The 14,650-nt window shown below is 43.3% G+C and overlaps 2 protein-coding genes across 5 annotated transcripts in view; both read left to right on the top strand.

The window, feature by feature from the left end:
* LOC103281240 (zinc finger protein 420-like) overlaps positions 1-14,650 on the top strand; it is a 67,059-nt gene that overhangs the window by 28,392 nt on the left and 24,017 nt on the right. The window lies entirely within an intron of this gene.
* LOC100557984 (zinc finger protein 850-like) overlaps positions 1-14,650 on the top strand; it is a 60,832-nt gene that overhangs the window by 28,372 nt on the left and 17,810 nt on the right. The window contains exon 1 of one of the 2 annotated variants that reach the window (XM_062979224.1): positions 9,266-9,388. The exons of the other annotated variant lie outside the window; for it this stretch is intronic. The gene's annotated coding sequence lies outside the window, so the exon portion shown is untranslated. Of the gene's footprint in view, positions 1-9,265; positions 9,389-14,650 lie in introns of those variants that run through there. 2 annotated transcript variants of the gene reach the window in all.

Genomic DNA, 14,650 nt, shown 5'->3' with positions numbered 1-14,650 from the left:
CCCGCCTGCGCCACAGCCCGGGCCTGTTTGTCTTTGAATGTTAGTTATTCTCAGTTTGGAGTGGGTGAACTACAATTCCCAGAATCATGGGTCAATCCTCCCCAAACCTGCCATTTTGGCTCTGTGTACCAAGTGTGGTCCAGATCTGTCGTTGGCTGGGTTCAGTGCTCTTTGGATGCAGGTGAACTACAACTCCCAGATTCAAGGCCCATTCCCACAAACCCCTGCAGTATGTTCACTCGGTCATGAGGCTTCTCTGTGCGAAGTTTGGTCCTGGTCCATTGTCTGTGGGGATCACTGTTTCTCTAGATGCGGGTGAACTATAACTCCCTTTTCCCCAAACTTGTCTAATATGTTATGGGGGCTCTGTGTGCCAAGTTTGGTGCTGGTCCATCATCGGTGGGGTTTGGAGTGCTCATTCATTGCAGGTGTGTCAGAGTAATGCACACAGCGTAGCAGCAGATGAATGATGTCAGTGGAGCACAGAACGAAGGAACGTCAGATGAAGTAAAAAGTATTTACAAAGATTTACTGAACAAGACAAACAGACTTGCAGACAATGGACATAAGACTTTCGCTCTAGACAAACAGCACAGATCTTCTCAGCAGGCAGAACAGAACTCATCTGATGCAATCAGCTATATACAAACACACTTGTAGTCTGGACACTCTTATCTGGCTCCAGCCACATATCCAAGGTCAATACAGCTTCTTACCAAATTAACTCTTTACACACTATAGCATTTCCTGGATGATGCAATACATGCTAGACACAAATTTCATTTAAACACTACTAATACACAAATCCCACATTAACAAGGTGAACTCTAAATCCCAGTACTTACGACTCCCAAATGTCCAGGCCAATTCCCCTCCAAACCCACCAGTATTCAATTCTGGGCATATCGGGTCTGGATGGCAAGTTTGGTCCAGACCCATCATTGTTTGGGTTCATAGCGTTCTGGGTATAGGTGAACTACAACTCTAAATTCTCCAGTAGGAGTGACAGTGCTCTGACTTGATGCAAAGTGAACAACAACTTCCACCATGTGGAGTCAATCCCCCCAAACTCCTCCCGTAAGTTTAGTTGCTGCACAGTTCTGGTGTGTTTGTTCTACAGACAGATTTGAAAGGGAGAAGGGCAGAAGGCGGGGTCATGCAAATTTCACACAATGGAGAAACCTGGGATGCCTGCCTGTGGTGGAGGAAAATGCAAAATCTAGGATGAAATGGTCCCCAAATGAAAGCATTCCTTGGGTGGTGGGCCGTAGTGTTTGGGGAGGACATTGGCAGGGGTTGGGCTGCATGTTTATGGAGCTCGCTGTAACCGTAATGTCAGTGGAAAAGAGTGACTTGGTGGCTCCTCAGCACTGGGAACTGTAGCTTGTTTGTGGAGGCCGGAGGCTGTCTGTGTGAGCAGACACTCATGCCACATACATACATACGGGTTTTCACTTTTATTATGGATGGATAAAGATATATAGATATAAATACCTGGTGGTGTCAGCAGGTTTTTGAGTAATTACATTGGAATACCGCCGATCTCTGGGCCTGAATATATTGCACAAGTTTTATCTAGCCTACAATGATACATTTTAATATATTGGGTTTATGGTTCCTGTCCCCTTGATCAGGTTGTGTAAGTGTTTTTTATTGCTGTATAATTGCATTGTTTTACCTTGCTTAAGAATGTGTTATTATGTTGTTATGTAATGTATGTGTTGTTTTTATTATTGGAAACCGCCTTGAGTCCCATCCGGGAGATAGGGCGGTATATAAAAAAAGTATTATTATTATTATTATTATTATTATTATTATTATTATTATTATTATGATGATTGATTGATTGATAGATAGATAGAAATCGTGAAGCTGGAAAGATGTTAAAAATGCCTCTGTGTCTGTCTAAAACTGAATGTTGTTTGTCTATTGGCATTGAATGTTTGCCATATATGTGTTCATTGTAATCCGCCCTGAGTCACCTTCGGGGTGAGAAGGGCGAAATATAAATACTGTAAATAAATAAATAAATAGATAGCTAGATAGATGAGCTGGATGTTAAACACGGTTGCTCCAGCACATCAATAAACGCCAGGCGATAATTGGGATGTATTGTGAATCGACTCAATGTAATATAACATTGCCTACAAACATAGTGGACAAGACTCAAAACACCACAGCTGTTCGTCAGACAGTAACAGAATGGAAACCGCAACCTCATATTAATTTATACTCTGGTAGTGCTTTAATAGGATATACCTAGCATGGCAGCACCTGCGGCTGCACAAGGTGGGGAGGCCATAATAATAATAATAATAATAATAATAATAATAATAATAATTTTGTGTTGTCGAAGGCTTTCATGGCCGGGATCACAGGGTTGTTGTATGTCTTTCGGGCTGTGTGGCCATGTTCCAGAAGCATTCTCTCCTGACGTTTCACCCACATCTATGGCGGGCATCCTCAGAGGTTGTGAGGTATGCCCACATCTATGGCAGGCATCCTCAGAGGTTGTTCATACCTCACAACCTCTGAGGATGCCTGCCATAGATGTGGGCGAAACGTCAGGAGAGAATGCTTCTAGAACATGGCCACACAGCCCGAAAGACATACAACAACCCAATAATAATTTTATTTTTGTACCCCTTTTAAGCCATGAAGCTGGCCAAGGAAGAACAGGGAAGTCAGCTGAGAACAAGGAATTTACAAAGACAGCTCGTCATTTATTGGGATGAGCAGAATAAGAGATTCCAAATCAATCATAGTAAGACAATCTATATATATAAAAGAGTGGTGGCATCACGGCGACCCACAAAACAACAAAACTACAGACCCCCAACCTCGGAATTTGACGACACAACCCAACATCCACGCCTCTAGGTTGATACAACAAAAAGAAAAGAAAAATAAAGTCCTAATTAGAGGGAGAGGAATAATTGCTTTTATCCAATTGCTGCCAGTTAGAAGGCTAAGCTCCTCCAACTTGGTCTCCTAGCAACCCAATAAAAAAATAATAAAAAACACTAAAAAATTAATACAATAAAATACTATAATAACAGAAAATAACTAAAAATAATACAAGAAAATAATAAAATATAATAAATAAAATATAACTTACAATAAAATTAATTAAAAAATGCAAATAACATCAAATAAAATTTTTTAACCAATACCACCACCACTTTGCCACAGCAACGCGTGGCCGGGCACAGCTAGTTGAGTTATATAGAAGAACTTTCTCAGCTAGAAAGTGTCTAGAGGAGGGCGGCTCAAAGGATCAAGGGTCTGGAGAACAAGCCCTATGAGGAGTGGCTGAAAGAGCTGGGCATGTTTAGCCTGCAGGAGAGGGGGCTGAGAGGAAACATGATGAGGGCCATGGATCAATATGTGAGGGGAAGTCCTAGGGAGGAGGGAGGAAGCTTGTTTTCTGCTGCCCTGCAGACTAGGACACGGAACAATGGCTTCAAACTCCAGGAAAGGAGATTCTACCTGAACATCAGGAAGAACTTCCTCACTGTGAGAAGGGCTGTTCACAAGTGGAACTCTCTCCCCTGGGCCGTGGTGGAGGCTCCTTCTTTGGAGGCTTTTAAGCAGAGGCTGGATGGCCATCTGTCGGGGGTGCTTTGAATGCGATTTCCTGCTTCTTGGCAGAGTGGGGTTGGACTGGATGGCCCATGAGGTCTCTTCCAATATGATTCTATGATGAAATCAACAATTATGGGGATAATGTTATAGCTTTCTTGAATATTCATGGATTAGGTTCACCAGCAAAGAGATACAGGAGTTCCATAAAAACCTGAAACAAGATATTGTTCACCTCCAGTGATTCTCAATCTGAGGGTCCCTCCCCAGATGTTTTTGTCCTAAAACTCCAAGAAATCCCAGCCAGTTTACCAGCTGTTAGGATTTCTGGGAGTTGAAGGCCAAAACATCTGGGGACCCCAGGTTGAGAACCACTGGTCTACAAGAAATTTGACTGAGAAAAGGGAAGAAAAAATTACTATCCCAGTCTTATTTTGCAGAACATTTTAGTTCCGATGAGAAGAGCAGATATAGAGCTGTCATGATTATTACTTTCCAGGTTTTGAAATTATTCAGTTTTTGGAAGATACGGAAGAAAGATACATATTCATAAAGGGTACTTTAAATGGAAGAGTTATGGTGTTAGGGATTTTCTATGTTGGAAAGGATGACTGAGCATTTTTTATGGTTATAGAAATTGAGACGGGGACCACTATTCTTAGGAGTAGATACTAATTGTATAATGGATAGGAAATTGGACAGTTCTGGATCACAAATACAGGATCAGTTCTTTTTTTTCATGTCAGGTTCGGCTTAAGAAACTGCAAGTCGCTTCTGGTGTGAGAGAATTGGCAGACTGCAAGGATGTTGCCCAAAGAATGCCCCAATGTTTTGACCATCCTTGGGGGAGGCTTCTCTCATGTCCCAGCATGGAGCTGGAGCTGACAGAAGGAGCTCATCCGCACGCTTCCCTGGGTTGAACTTGAACCAGCAACCTTCAGGTCAGCACCCCAACCTTCAAGTCATCAGTCCTGGCAGCTCACGATCACTTAATGAGGGGCTCCGGATCAGTTAATGAGCAAAGCAACATGCTCTCAATCTTTAATAGAAACAGCTGAGATGTTTGGAGAAAATTACATCTCTATGGTTCTATGACTGTCCATGTTTTAATTACAGAAAATATTATTTCAGAAAAAAATAGATATACAGTAGAGTCTCACTTATCCAAGCCTCGCTTGTCCAAGTTTCTGGATTATCCAAGCCATTTTTGTAGTCAATGTTTTCGATATATCGTGATATTTGGGTGCTAAATTCGTAAATACACTAATTACAACATAACATTACTGTGCATTGAACTACTTTTTCTGTCAAATTTGTTGTACAGCATGATGTTTTGGTGCTTAATTTGTAAAATCATAACCTAATTTGATGTTTAATAGGCTTTTCCTTAATCCCTCCTTATTATCCAAGATATTAGCTTATCCAAGCTTCTGCCGGCCCGTTGAGCTTGGATAAGTGAGACTCTACTGTCTCCTCTGCCCCAGATAGAATGACCAGGGCTTCAACGTGGGCAAGGCCAACAAGAAAGTGCCGGGCAAGACAAGTCCAAGAGAATATCACAGGGCTGGGAAGTGGGTCAAGTGCTGAGTGGGGTCCTAATTAACAACCCCGGGGGGTGGGGTAGGGGCAAGGACTAATCCTGGGGGGGGGGGGGGTTAGGGGTTGTTATCTAGAACCTTCAGAAGCTACCTGAAGAAGGGATTTTGAACCAGAAACGAGGGTTAAAAAATACCCGGGAATCCTTGTTTCTACATTCCTTTATGGTTTATATTCCTTTTGCGCATCTCCAAAACATTAACTTACAAAACATTAACTTACATGGGACTATGATAAAGTTATCTAAAGTGTGAACCACAATACACAGTTGTTTACTCCTTTGACCAAGCATTTCTAAGACGTTTATCTACGTGGGACAATACTGGAATTTAAAGTGTTGTACTCAGTTATTGAACAGACTTATTTGTTACTGAAAAAACATACAAACGTGAATATAATGTTTGATGTAATGCTGTAAACAGTTTGTATTTGTGTATTACTCATGCGCCTGTAAGGATTATAATTTGTCTGTTACCATTGTTTTATTCTGTACTAGCTGTGCCCGGCCACGCGTTGCTGTGGCAAAGTGGTGGTAGTATTGATTAAAAATTATTGTGTAATTTTTATTTGACGTTATTTACATTTTTTAATTAATTTTATTGTAAGTTATCTTTTTATTTATTATATTTTATTATTTTCTTGTATTATTTTTAGTTATTTTCTGTTATTATAGTATTTTATTGTATTAATTTTTTAGTGTTTTTTATTATTATTATTATTTGGGTTGCTAGGAGACCAAGTTGGAGGAGCTTAGCCTTCTAACTGGCAGCAATTGGATAAAAGCAATTATTCCTCTCTCTCTAAATAGGACTTTATTTTTCTTTTCTTTTTGTTGTATCAACCTAGAGGCGTGGATGATGGGTTGTGTTGTCAAATTTCGAGGTTGGGGGGCCTGTAGTTTTGTTGTTTTGTGGGTCGCCGTCATGCCATCACTCTTTTATATATATAGATAGATTACAAAATATAGAAAGCATGGCACATTGCCTGTTGTGGGTTTTGGCCTTTTTTTTTTTTTTTGGTGTTGTGATTGTGTTTTTTGTGTGATTGTGTTGTATCTTACTGGAGGCAGGGATGATGGATTGTGTTGCCAATTTTAGTGTTTGGGGGGTGTTGGGTTTTGTTGTTTTGTGAGTCGCCGTGATGCCAAAAGCCTTTTATATATATAGACTAGCTGTGCCCGGCCACGCGTTGCTGTGAGAAATTGTTGAGGTAGTGGTGGTATTGAATGTCTGTTGTATGGTAGTCTTTATGTTTAGTATGCACTCTGAAGTGGATTATATGGCAGTATGGAGTCAAGATAATCCAGTTCAAAGCAGATAATATAACATTCTAAATGGGTTATATAGCTGTGTGGAAGGGCCTTGAGTCTACACTGCCATATAATCCAGTTAAAATCTGATAATCTGTGGAAGAGGCCTAAGTGAGGCTTAACTGTGCCTGTCCCCTGGGTTTAGTAGGTTGCTAGGAGACCAAGTGGGCGGAGCTTAGCCTTCAAACTGGCAGCAATTGGATAAAAGCTATTATTCCTCTCTCTCTCATTAGGACTTTATTTTTCCTTTCTTTTTGTTGTATCAACCTAGAGCCGTGGATGATGGGTTGTGTTGTCAAATTTTGAGGTTGGGGGGCCTGTAGTTTTGTTGTTTTGTCCGCTGCCCTGATGCCATCACTCTTTTATATATATAGACTAGCTGTGCCCGGCCACGCGTTGCTGTGGCGAAGTATGGTGGTATGGGAAATAAAGTATTGAGGAATTGGTGGTAGTTAAGGTCAAGGATAAAGGTTTTCCCCTGACATTAAGTCCAGTCGTGTCCGACTTTGGGGGTTAGTGGTTATCTCTATTTGTAAGCTTGAAGAGCTGGCGTTGTCCGTAGACTCCTCCAAGGTCATGTGGTATGACTGCATGGAGTACCGTAACCTTTCCGCTGGAGTGGTACCTATTCATCTACTCTCATTTGAATGTTTTTGAACTTTAGGGTTGGGAGAAGTTGGGGCTAACAATGGGGGCTCTGTCTGTTCCTCGAATTCAAACCTGCAACCTTTCGGTCCAGAAGTTTAGCAGCTCAGCGCTTTAACATGCTGCACCATCAGGGGTATTATTTTCGAAAAGTTGTGAATATACAATATTTTTGATTGTTTTTGTCTGTTGGAGGGAAGTATGAATGCTGCAATTAGGAAAAATGATTAGCATGTAATGACCTTGTAGCTTTAAAGCCTGGCTGTTTCCTCCCTGAGTGAATTTTTTGTTGGGAGGTGTTAGCTGGCCGTGATTGTTTCCTCTCTGGAATTTCCTTGTTTTCAGAGTGGTGTTGTGTGTGATATTTTATGTGCTTCTACTGTCTGTGACCCTCAGAAAACAGAGGATTTGCCAGACTTTGGCGATGGGAATACTTTGTTGGGAGGTGTTAGCTGGCCCTGATTGTTTCCTGTCTGGAATTCCCGTTTTCAGAGTGGTGTTGTTTATTTAGTGTTGTGATTGTAGAGATTATATTGTTGTGTATTACTGCACCACAGTAATTATTTCATCTTACAGTAGAATCTCAGTTATCCAACATTTGGTAATGCAATGTTCTGGATTATCCAATGTAGTCTGCGTTTTAGTAGTCAATTTTTGTGTATTCAGTGTTTTAAATTGTGATACTTTTTCTGTCAAATTTGTTGTATAACATGATGTTTTGGTGGTTAATTTGTATAATGATTCCCTAATTTGATGTTTAATTGGGATTTCCTGAATCCGTTCTTATTATCCAACATATTCAGTTATGCAATGTTGTGCTGGGATGTTTATGTTGGATAAGTGAGATTCTACTGTATATTTATAATTTTGCAAGGAAGGCGTTTGCGCCATCCCCCGGGCCCTGGAAAAGGGTAAATAAATAAGAGAAGAGGAGAAGGCGCTCTGTACGTGCTCAGGGGCCAGGCGGGAGGCGTGGCGGGGTGAGGTCTGCCCTTCCCCTTTGCCCCTCCATCCCGGCCCTTCCCCTCCTACCGGAGGTGGCGCCGGTGTGGTGGTGGGTTGTAGGCCAGGCAAGAGCGGGCTCCAGTGGAGGCGCAGGCCTGGGGCGTCGCGGCTTCCTCCCCGCCTCCGCGCTCCCCGATGCCGGCCTCCATGTTCTTCCCGCGGAGGACAGGAGGAGGCCTGAGCAGCGGCGAGGAGGAGGAGGGGAACCGGGCCAGGAAGGCGGGCAACGTGGTGCTCGTCCGCCGCTGCAGGTCCGAGAGGAAGAGAAAGGGGTGGGAAAGGCTTCCCCTCCGCACAGAGGGAGAGAGGCAGGACTCCCTTTCCCAGAAGTGCCTGGCGCGGCAATGACAGTGTTGGCGCCAAAAACCAGGAAGGTCCCGAGGGAGGGACCTTTTTGTTTTCCAGGCGAGAGGTGAGGGCAGGGAAGGGTCGGCTTAGGCCCTCCGGGTGTTTTGGAGTGGAACTCCCGATTCGAGGATGGGGAGCTCAGCCTCGTGAGGCGGAGATGTGCCTTCTCCTGCAGAGTCCCTGGCTTCGGCGGTGGAGGAGGTGCAAGAGAGGGAGGGAGGGGAACGGTTCTGTGTGTGTGCGCGCGCGCACGGAAAGAGTTGGGAGGACTGTGTTTCTGCGCGTGCGCAGATTGCCTGTTGTGTTTTTTTGGTGTTGTGATTGTGTTTTTTGTTTGATTATGTTGTATCTTACTGGAGGCGGGGATGATGGATTGCGTTGCCAATTTTAGAGTTTGGGGGAGCTGTAGATTTGTTGTTTTGTCCATCGCCGTGATGCCATCACTCTTTTATATATATAGATAGATAGGACAATTGTATCTTTACACGTTGTTATCTAGGAGCCCGTGTTGGTTTTTCCATGGCTAGACAGCCCCAAAGACTGACAGCAACCCAACCTTTCCCACTTTGGAGTGGTGTCCTTGTTCCTCAACCCAACCACCCAAGTCTTTTAAGAGCCTGGATCTCCCAGTTCATTGTCCTTTTGAACCTCCATCTGGAGACTTTGTTTCTCATTGGCAGGAAGGCAGGACGGGGGGGGGGCTCCCCATTGAAGCCCCTCCCTCGGCACCAAGAGGACTGGAAGGGGGGGTGGGGGTATTATGGGATGGCGGGAGGAAGGCGGGGCTTGGAGGGGGCGGGGAGGGGGGGCTCTTGGTCCGAGGGGGCCTCCTTGCAGGGAGGGGCGAGGCTGCATCCGGACAAACACGGCGGGAAGGAAGGAAGGAAGGAAGGGAGGAAGGAGGTGGGTAAGGGGCGGCCTTTGGGAGGGAGGCGGGGGGCTTCGGGGGTGGGGAGGGGGCCTTGCATGCGGTCCCAGGAGAGAAGAGGGGGGAGGCAGACACATACACGGGCGGAAACCCCAAGGCCGGCCTCCCCTGAGACCCCTCGCCCCCCCCCCCCCCCCCTTCCTGCCTCCTTGGCCTTCCCTTCTCTCCTCGGAGTTCCCTTTGTCCCCCTGACTGCCTTTGCCTCCCCCTCCTCGAAGACAGGGCTCCTTCCTCAGGCGGGTGCCCCTCCCGCTCTGCCCCCGGGCCCTCCCCCTCCCCTCCCCTCCCCCTCCCCTCCCTCCTCCCCCCCCTCCTCCTTTCCCTGCTTCCTCCTCTCCTTCACTTCCCCCCTCCCTCCCTCTCTCCTCCTGGAGATTTGCATTCATTCAAAGCCCTGCTTCTCCATCTTCGTGTCCCCAGATGTTTTGGCCTACAAATCCCAGGAATCCTAAACTGGCTGGGATTTCAGGGAGTGGTAGGCCAAAACCCACAGGTTGAGATCCACTGATTCAGATTGACCAGATATTCCTGGGAGGCCCCCTTCCCTATGGGCCTGCCCTGCCTTTCCCCTCCTGCATCCTCTGCCCCCCACCCAAAAATGAAGCCCTCTTTGCCTTTTGGGAGGTGAGGTGACAGGGATGGAATCCTTTTTGATCCCACCGCTGCCACCCATTGAAGAGAGCCCAATTTGTGGTACTCAACTCAGGCAGGGGAAATCTTTGTCTAAATCCCACTGCCGCCTCCAATTGAAGAGATGTGCGCGCGTGTGAGAGGGAGGGATGGAGGATGTGTGAATGTATGACAGGGATGATTGAGTGCAGGGGTCCCCAAACTAAGGCCCGGGGGCCGGATGCGGCCCTCCGAGTTCATTTACCCGGCCCCCGCCCTCAGTTTTATAATATAATATATTGTATATACATATAATATTGATAATAATAATAATATTATAATGTAATACAATATAACACTAATAATAATACCATATAATAATATTTATTATATATTCTATATTACATATAATATTACTAATAATATTACAGTATAGTGGTATAGTTCAATATAGTAATATATCATGCTAATATTGTGCTATGATAATAATATAATACATTGTATGTACATATAATTTCTAAGCCACTCTGAGTCCCCTTTGGGGTGAGAAGGGTGTGATACAAATGTAGTAAATAAATGCAGCAAATAAATAAATAATAAATAAATACATTTTAGGCTCGCCCAAAGTCTGAAATGACTTGAAGGCACACAACAACAACAACAACAACAACAACAACAACAATCCTAATTAACTTGACTATCTCATTGGCCAGAAGCAGGAGCACACTTCCCATTGAAATCCTGATAAATGTATGTTGGGTTAAAATTGTTTTTATTTCTATATATTGTATTGTTCTTTCATTGTTCTTGTTGTTGTTTTTGCACTACAAATAAGACATGTGCAGTGTGCATCGGAATTTGTTTGTATTTTTTTTTCAAATGATAATCCGGCCCCTCAACAGTCTGAAGGATTGTGGACCGGCCCTTGGATTAAAAAGTTTGAGGACCCCTGATTTAGTGGATAAGGAAGGATAACGGAATTGATTGGGTTTAAATGAGTAAAGATGGTAACTTATATAGGAAAGTACGGTAACTTATATAGATAGGTACGGTAACTGCCACCAACGTGAGGTAACAGGCTTACAGAGAGGCAAGGAGACTTATCTTTATGAACAATAACAAAATTCAAGTTTATTTTTGGTACATAAGCGTATGGTTTCAATCAGTAAACGTTCCGGATCTTAAGTTACAATGTCGTCTTTCTTGAATGGATATTTCTTAAATAACTTCTCTTCAACACAGTATACTAAACTCCCCCGGTCAGCTTATATTCCCAGCCTTTCCCCTGAGTGACCATAAGCTGCCGTCCTTAGCTGATTTCCACAGCTCCTCATCTTTCCAAAACCTAACCACAACTGTCCTTTTTTAAACCCTCCCAGCAACTGAACTTTTCAAAGGGAATCTGCTCCAACTGTCATCTTAGCCACGCCCCTCTTCTCCCAAGGGAAGCTGTGTTACCATGGCAACCTACCAAATGCTGCTTCTAGCTAGTTTCCATGTTAGGCTTTTCCTTGCTAATATATAACTCCCTTTTTCCTTAACAAACAAATAAATAAAATCATATCAATAATCTCTGTTTAACACAAAGCTTCTCTACAGGAGGAAGAAGGCTTTTGAGGCAAAGAGAAGGTCAAGTAACTCTGCCTTTCCTCCCCTCCCCTGTATGCAGCAGCCCCCAAAAAGAACTCATTTGATGGTTTGCCAGCCTAACTACCTGACAGTGCCCAGGTTAGGTTTCTTGTAAGGAGGAGCCCCGGTGGCAAAGTGCGTTAAACCACTGAGCTGGAGACCAAAAGGTCCCAGGTTCAAGCCCCGGGAGCGGCGTGAGCACCCACTGTTAGCCCCAGCTTCTGCCAACCTAGCAGTTCGAAAACATGCCAATGTGAGTAGATCAATAGGTACCGCTCTGGTGGGAAGGTCACGGCGCTCCATGCGGTCATGCCAGTGGCCACGTGACCTTGGAGGTGTCTACGGACAACGCCGGCTCTTCGGCTTAGAAATGGAGATGAGCACCAACCCCCAGAGTGTGAGTAGATCAATAGGTACTGCTCTAGCAGGAAGGTAACAGCGCTCCATGCAATCATGCCAGTGGCCACGTGACCTTGGAGGTGTCTACAGACAACGCCGGCTCTTTGGCTTAGAAATGGAGATGAGCACCAACCCCCAGAGTCAGACATGACTGGACTTAACGTCAGGGGAAAATCTTTGCCTTTTTAAGGACAAACACACTAACGTTCTAATGTTTTGATGTTGATGTTTTATGCCGGTTTGTATGTTTATACTACGGACAAAGCATGAGGATGAATGGATCTGATTTTATGTTTCAAATTTATATTTTGTAATTTATATTGTATTTTAATAGTTTTAACTGTTTTACGCATTGTTTGATATTGATTTTGTATGGGCATTGAATTGCTGCCATTACTGTAAGCTGCCCTGAGTCCCTTTGGGTGAGAAGGGCGGGATATAAATGTGAGAAATAAATAGACTATTTTACCTGTTTTACATTGGTTTAATTAGGCTGTATTTTATTGTATGTTGAAACTGGGCTTGTCCCCATGTGAGCCACCCCGAGTCCCCTCTGGGGAGATGGGAGCGGGATAATCTATATATATAAAAGAGTGATGGCATCAGGGCAGCGGACAAAACAACAAAACTACAGGCCCCCCAACCTCGAAATTTGACAACACAACCCATCATTCACGACTCTAGGTTGATACAACAAAATGAAAAGAATAATAAAGTCCTAATTACAGGGAGAGGAATAATAGTTTTTATCCAACTGCTGCCAGTTTGAAGGCTAAGCTCCGCCCACTTGGTCTCCTAGCAACCTACTCAGCCCAGGGACAGGCACAGTTAGGCCTCTTCCACAGATTATCAGATTTTAACTGGATTATATGGCAGTGTAGACTCAAGGCCCTTCCACACAGCTATATAACCCATTTATAATCTTATATTATCTGCTTTGAACTGGATTATCTTGACTCCACACTGCCATATAATCCACTTCAGAGTGCATACTAAACATAAAGACAACCATACAACAGACATTCAATACCACCACTACCTCAACAATTTCTCACCAACGCCACCAGACAACGCCACAGCAACGCGTGGCCGGGCACAGCTAGTAAAACTATAATAATAAAACTTTATATATATATCTCCTGGATGGGACTCAGGGCGGTTTCCAATCATTAAAACAATATAAAAATAAAGTTATTATTATTATTATTATTATTATTATTATTATTATTATTATTATTATTAAACACTGGAAATATTGTCTGGTTTTCGATTTTATGAATGGATCCATTAGAAAATGCATATGGATATGGATGGGTTGCAAGTCCCATAATCCTCTATCGTTTCCCCCAAAACCAGTGTTTAAAGTATTCATGGGGAGGGGTCTGTGTGTTTTTTCCACATCTATTGCTGCTTGGATTTACAGTGGATGTGGGTAAACTACAAGATGTTTTGTTCATAAGGTAAAAGTAAAGGTTTTCCCCTGACCCTTTTTTATTTCCCATTTCCTCTCTTTTCCCTAATACCGCTATTTCTTTTGTTATGAAAAGGGAAATAAAAGAAGCAATAATTGAATGTGCACAAGCAGTAATAGTATTAGGGTGGAAAGATAAATCAAAATGGACAGTAAATAAATGGTACCAATATATATGGTGGAGCAAATGGAATTTGAAATTATGAATGTGAAACTAAATGTTGTAAAAACTAATGAAAATAGAACAAGAGAAATGGAAGAAAGATGGACAATGGTAAAGAACTATATCATGAATCAATCTGGAGATCAAGCCATAAGAAATAAGATACAAATGTTATATAGTATATAGGTTGGAAATGGATTAAGATAAAGATATAAAAATTGTCTCATAAAGAAACGAATATGTAAAAAGAAAACAATCCTCGTGTTGGTGGTGGGAAAAAAAAAAAAGGTTTTCCCCTGACATTAAATCTAGTTGTGTCTGACTCTGGGGGTTGGTGCTCATCTCCATTTCTAAGCCAAAGAGCCGGCGTTGTCTATAGACTCCTCCAAGGTCATGTGGCCACTGGCATGACTGCATGGAGCACCTATTGATCTACTCATATTTGCATGTTTTTGAACTGCTAAGTTGGCAGAAGCTGGGGCCAACAGCAGGAGCTCACCCCGCTCCCTGGATTCGAACCACCAACCTTTCAGTCAGCAAGTTCAGCAGCTCAGAGGTTTAACACATTGCACCACCGGGGTCTCCTGTTTCATTCATAGATAGTTTTCTAGACCTAACTCCATGTGATGCCCCCTCAGCCAGCCATGGTATTGGATCCTAAATTCAAGGGGAATCCTCCCCAAACTCTACCTGTATTTCCGTTAGTCATATTGGCTATGTGTGCCTTGTTTGATCCAGATCCATTGTTGGTGCGGTTCACACATTGTTGGTGCACAGCTGTGATCCTTTGTAAGGAGAAACATTAAAAATAGTTATTGTTTCATTTTGGATTTTAAGACTGGGGCCATTAGAAAATGGATAAAGATGTGAGTGAACTACAACTCCCAGAATCCAAGATCAATTCCCCCCCAAACCCTGCCTGTATTCAAAATTGGCCATGTTAGGTCTGTGTGCCAATTTTGATCC

The sequence above is a fragment of the Anolis carolinensis genome, chromosome 4 (genome assembly GCF_035594765.1).
Source record: "Anolis carolinensis isolate JA03-04 chromosome 4, rAnoCar3.1.pri, whole genome shotgun sequence".
NCBI classification, from domain to species: domain Eukaryota; kingdom Metazoa; phylum Chordata; class Lepidosauria; order Squamata; family Dactyloidae; genus Anolis; species Anolis carolinensis.
This window is presented reverse-complemented; position numbering and strand designations above follow the sequence as displayed.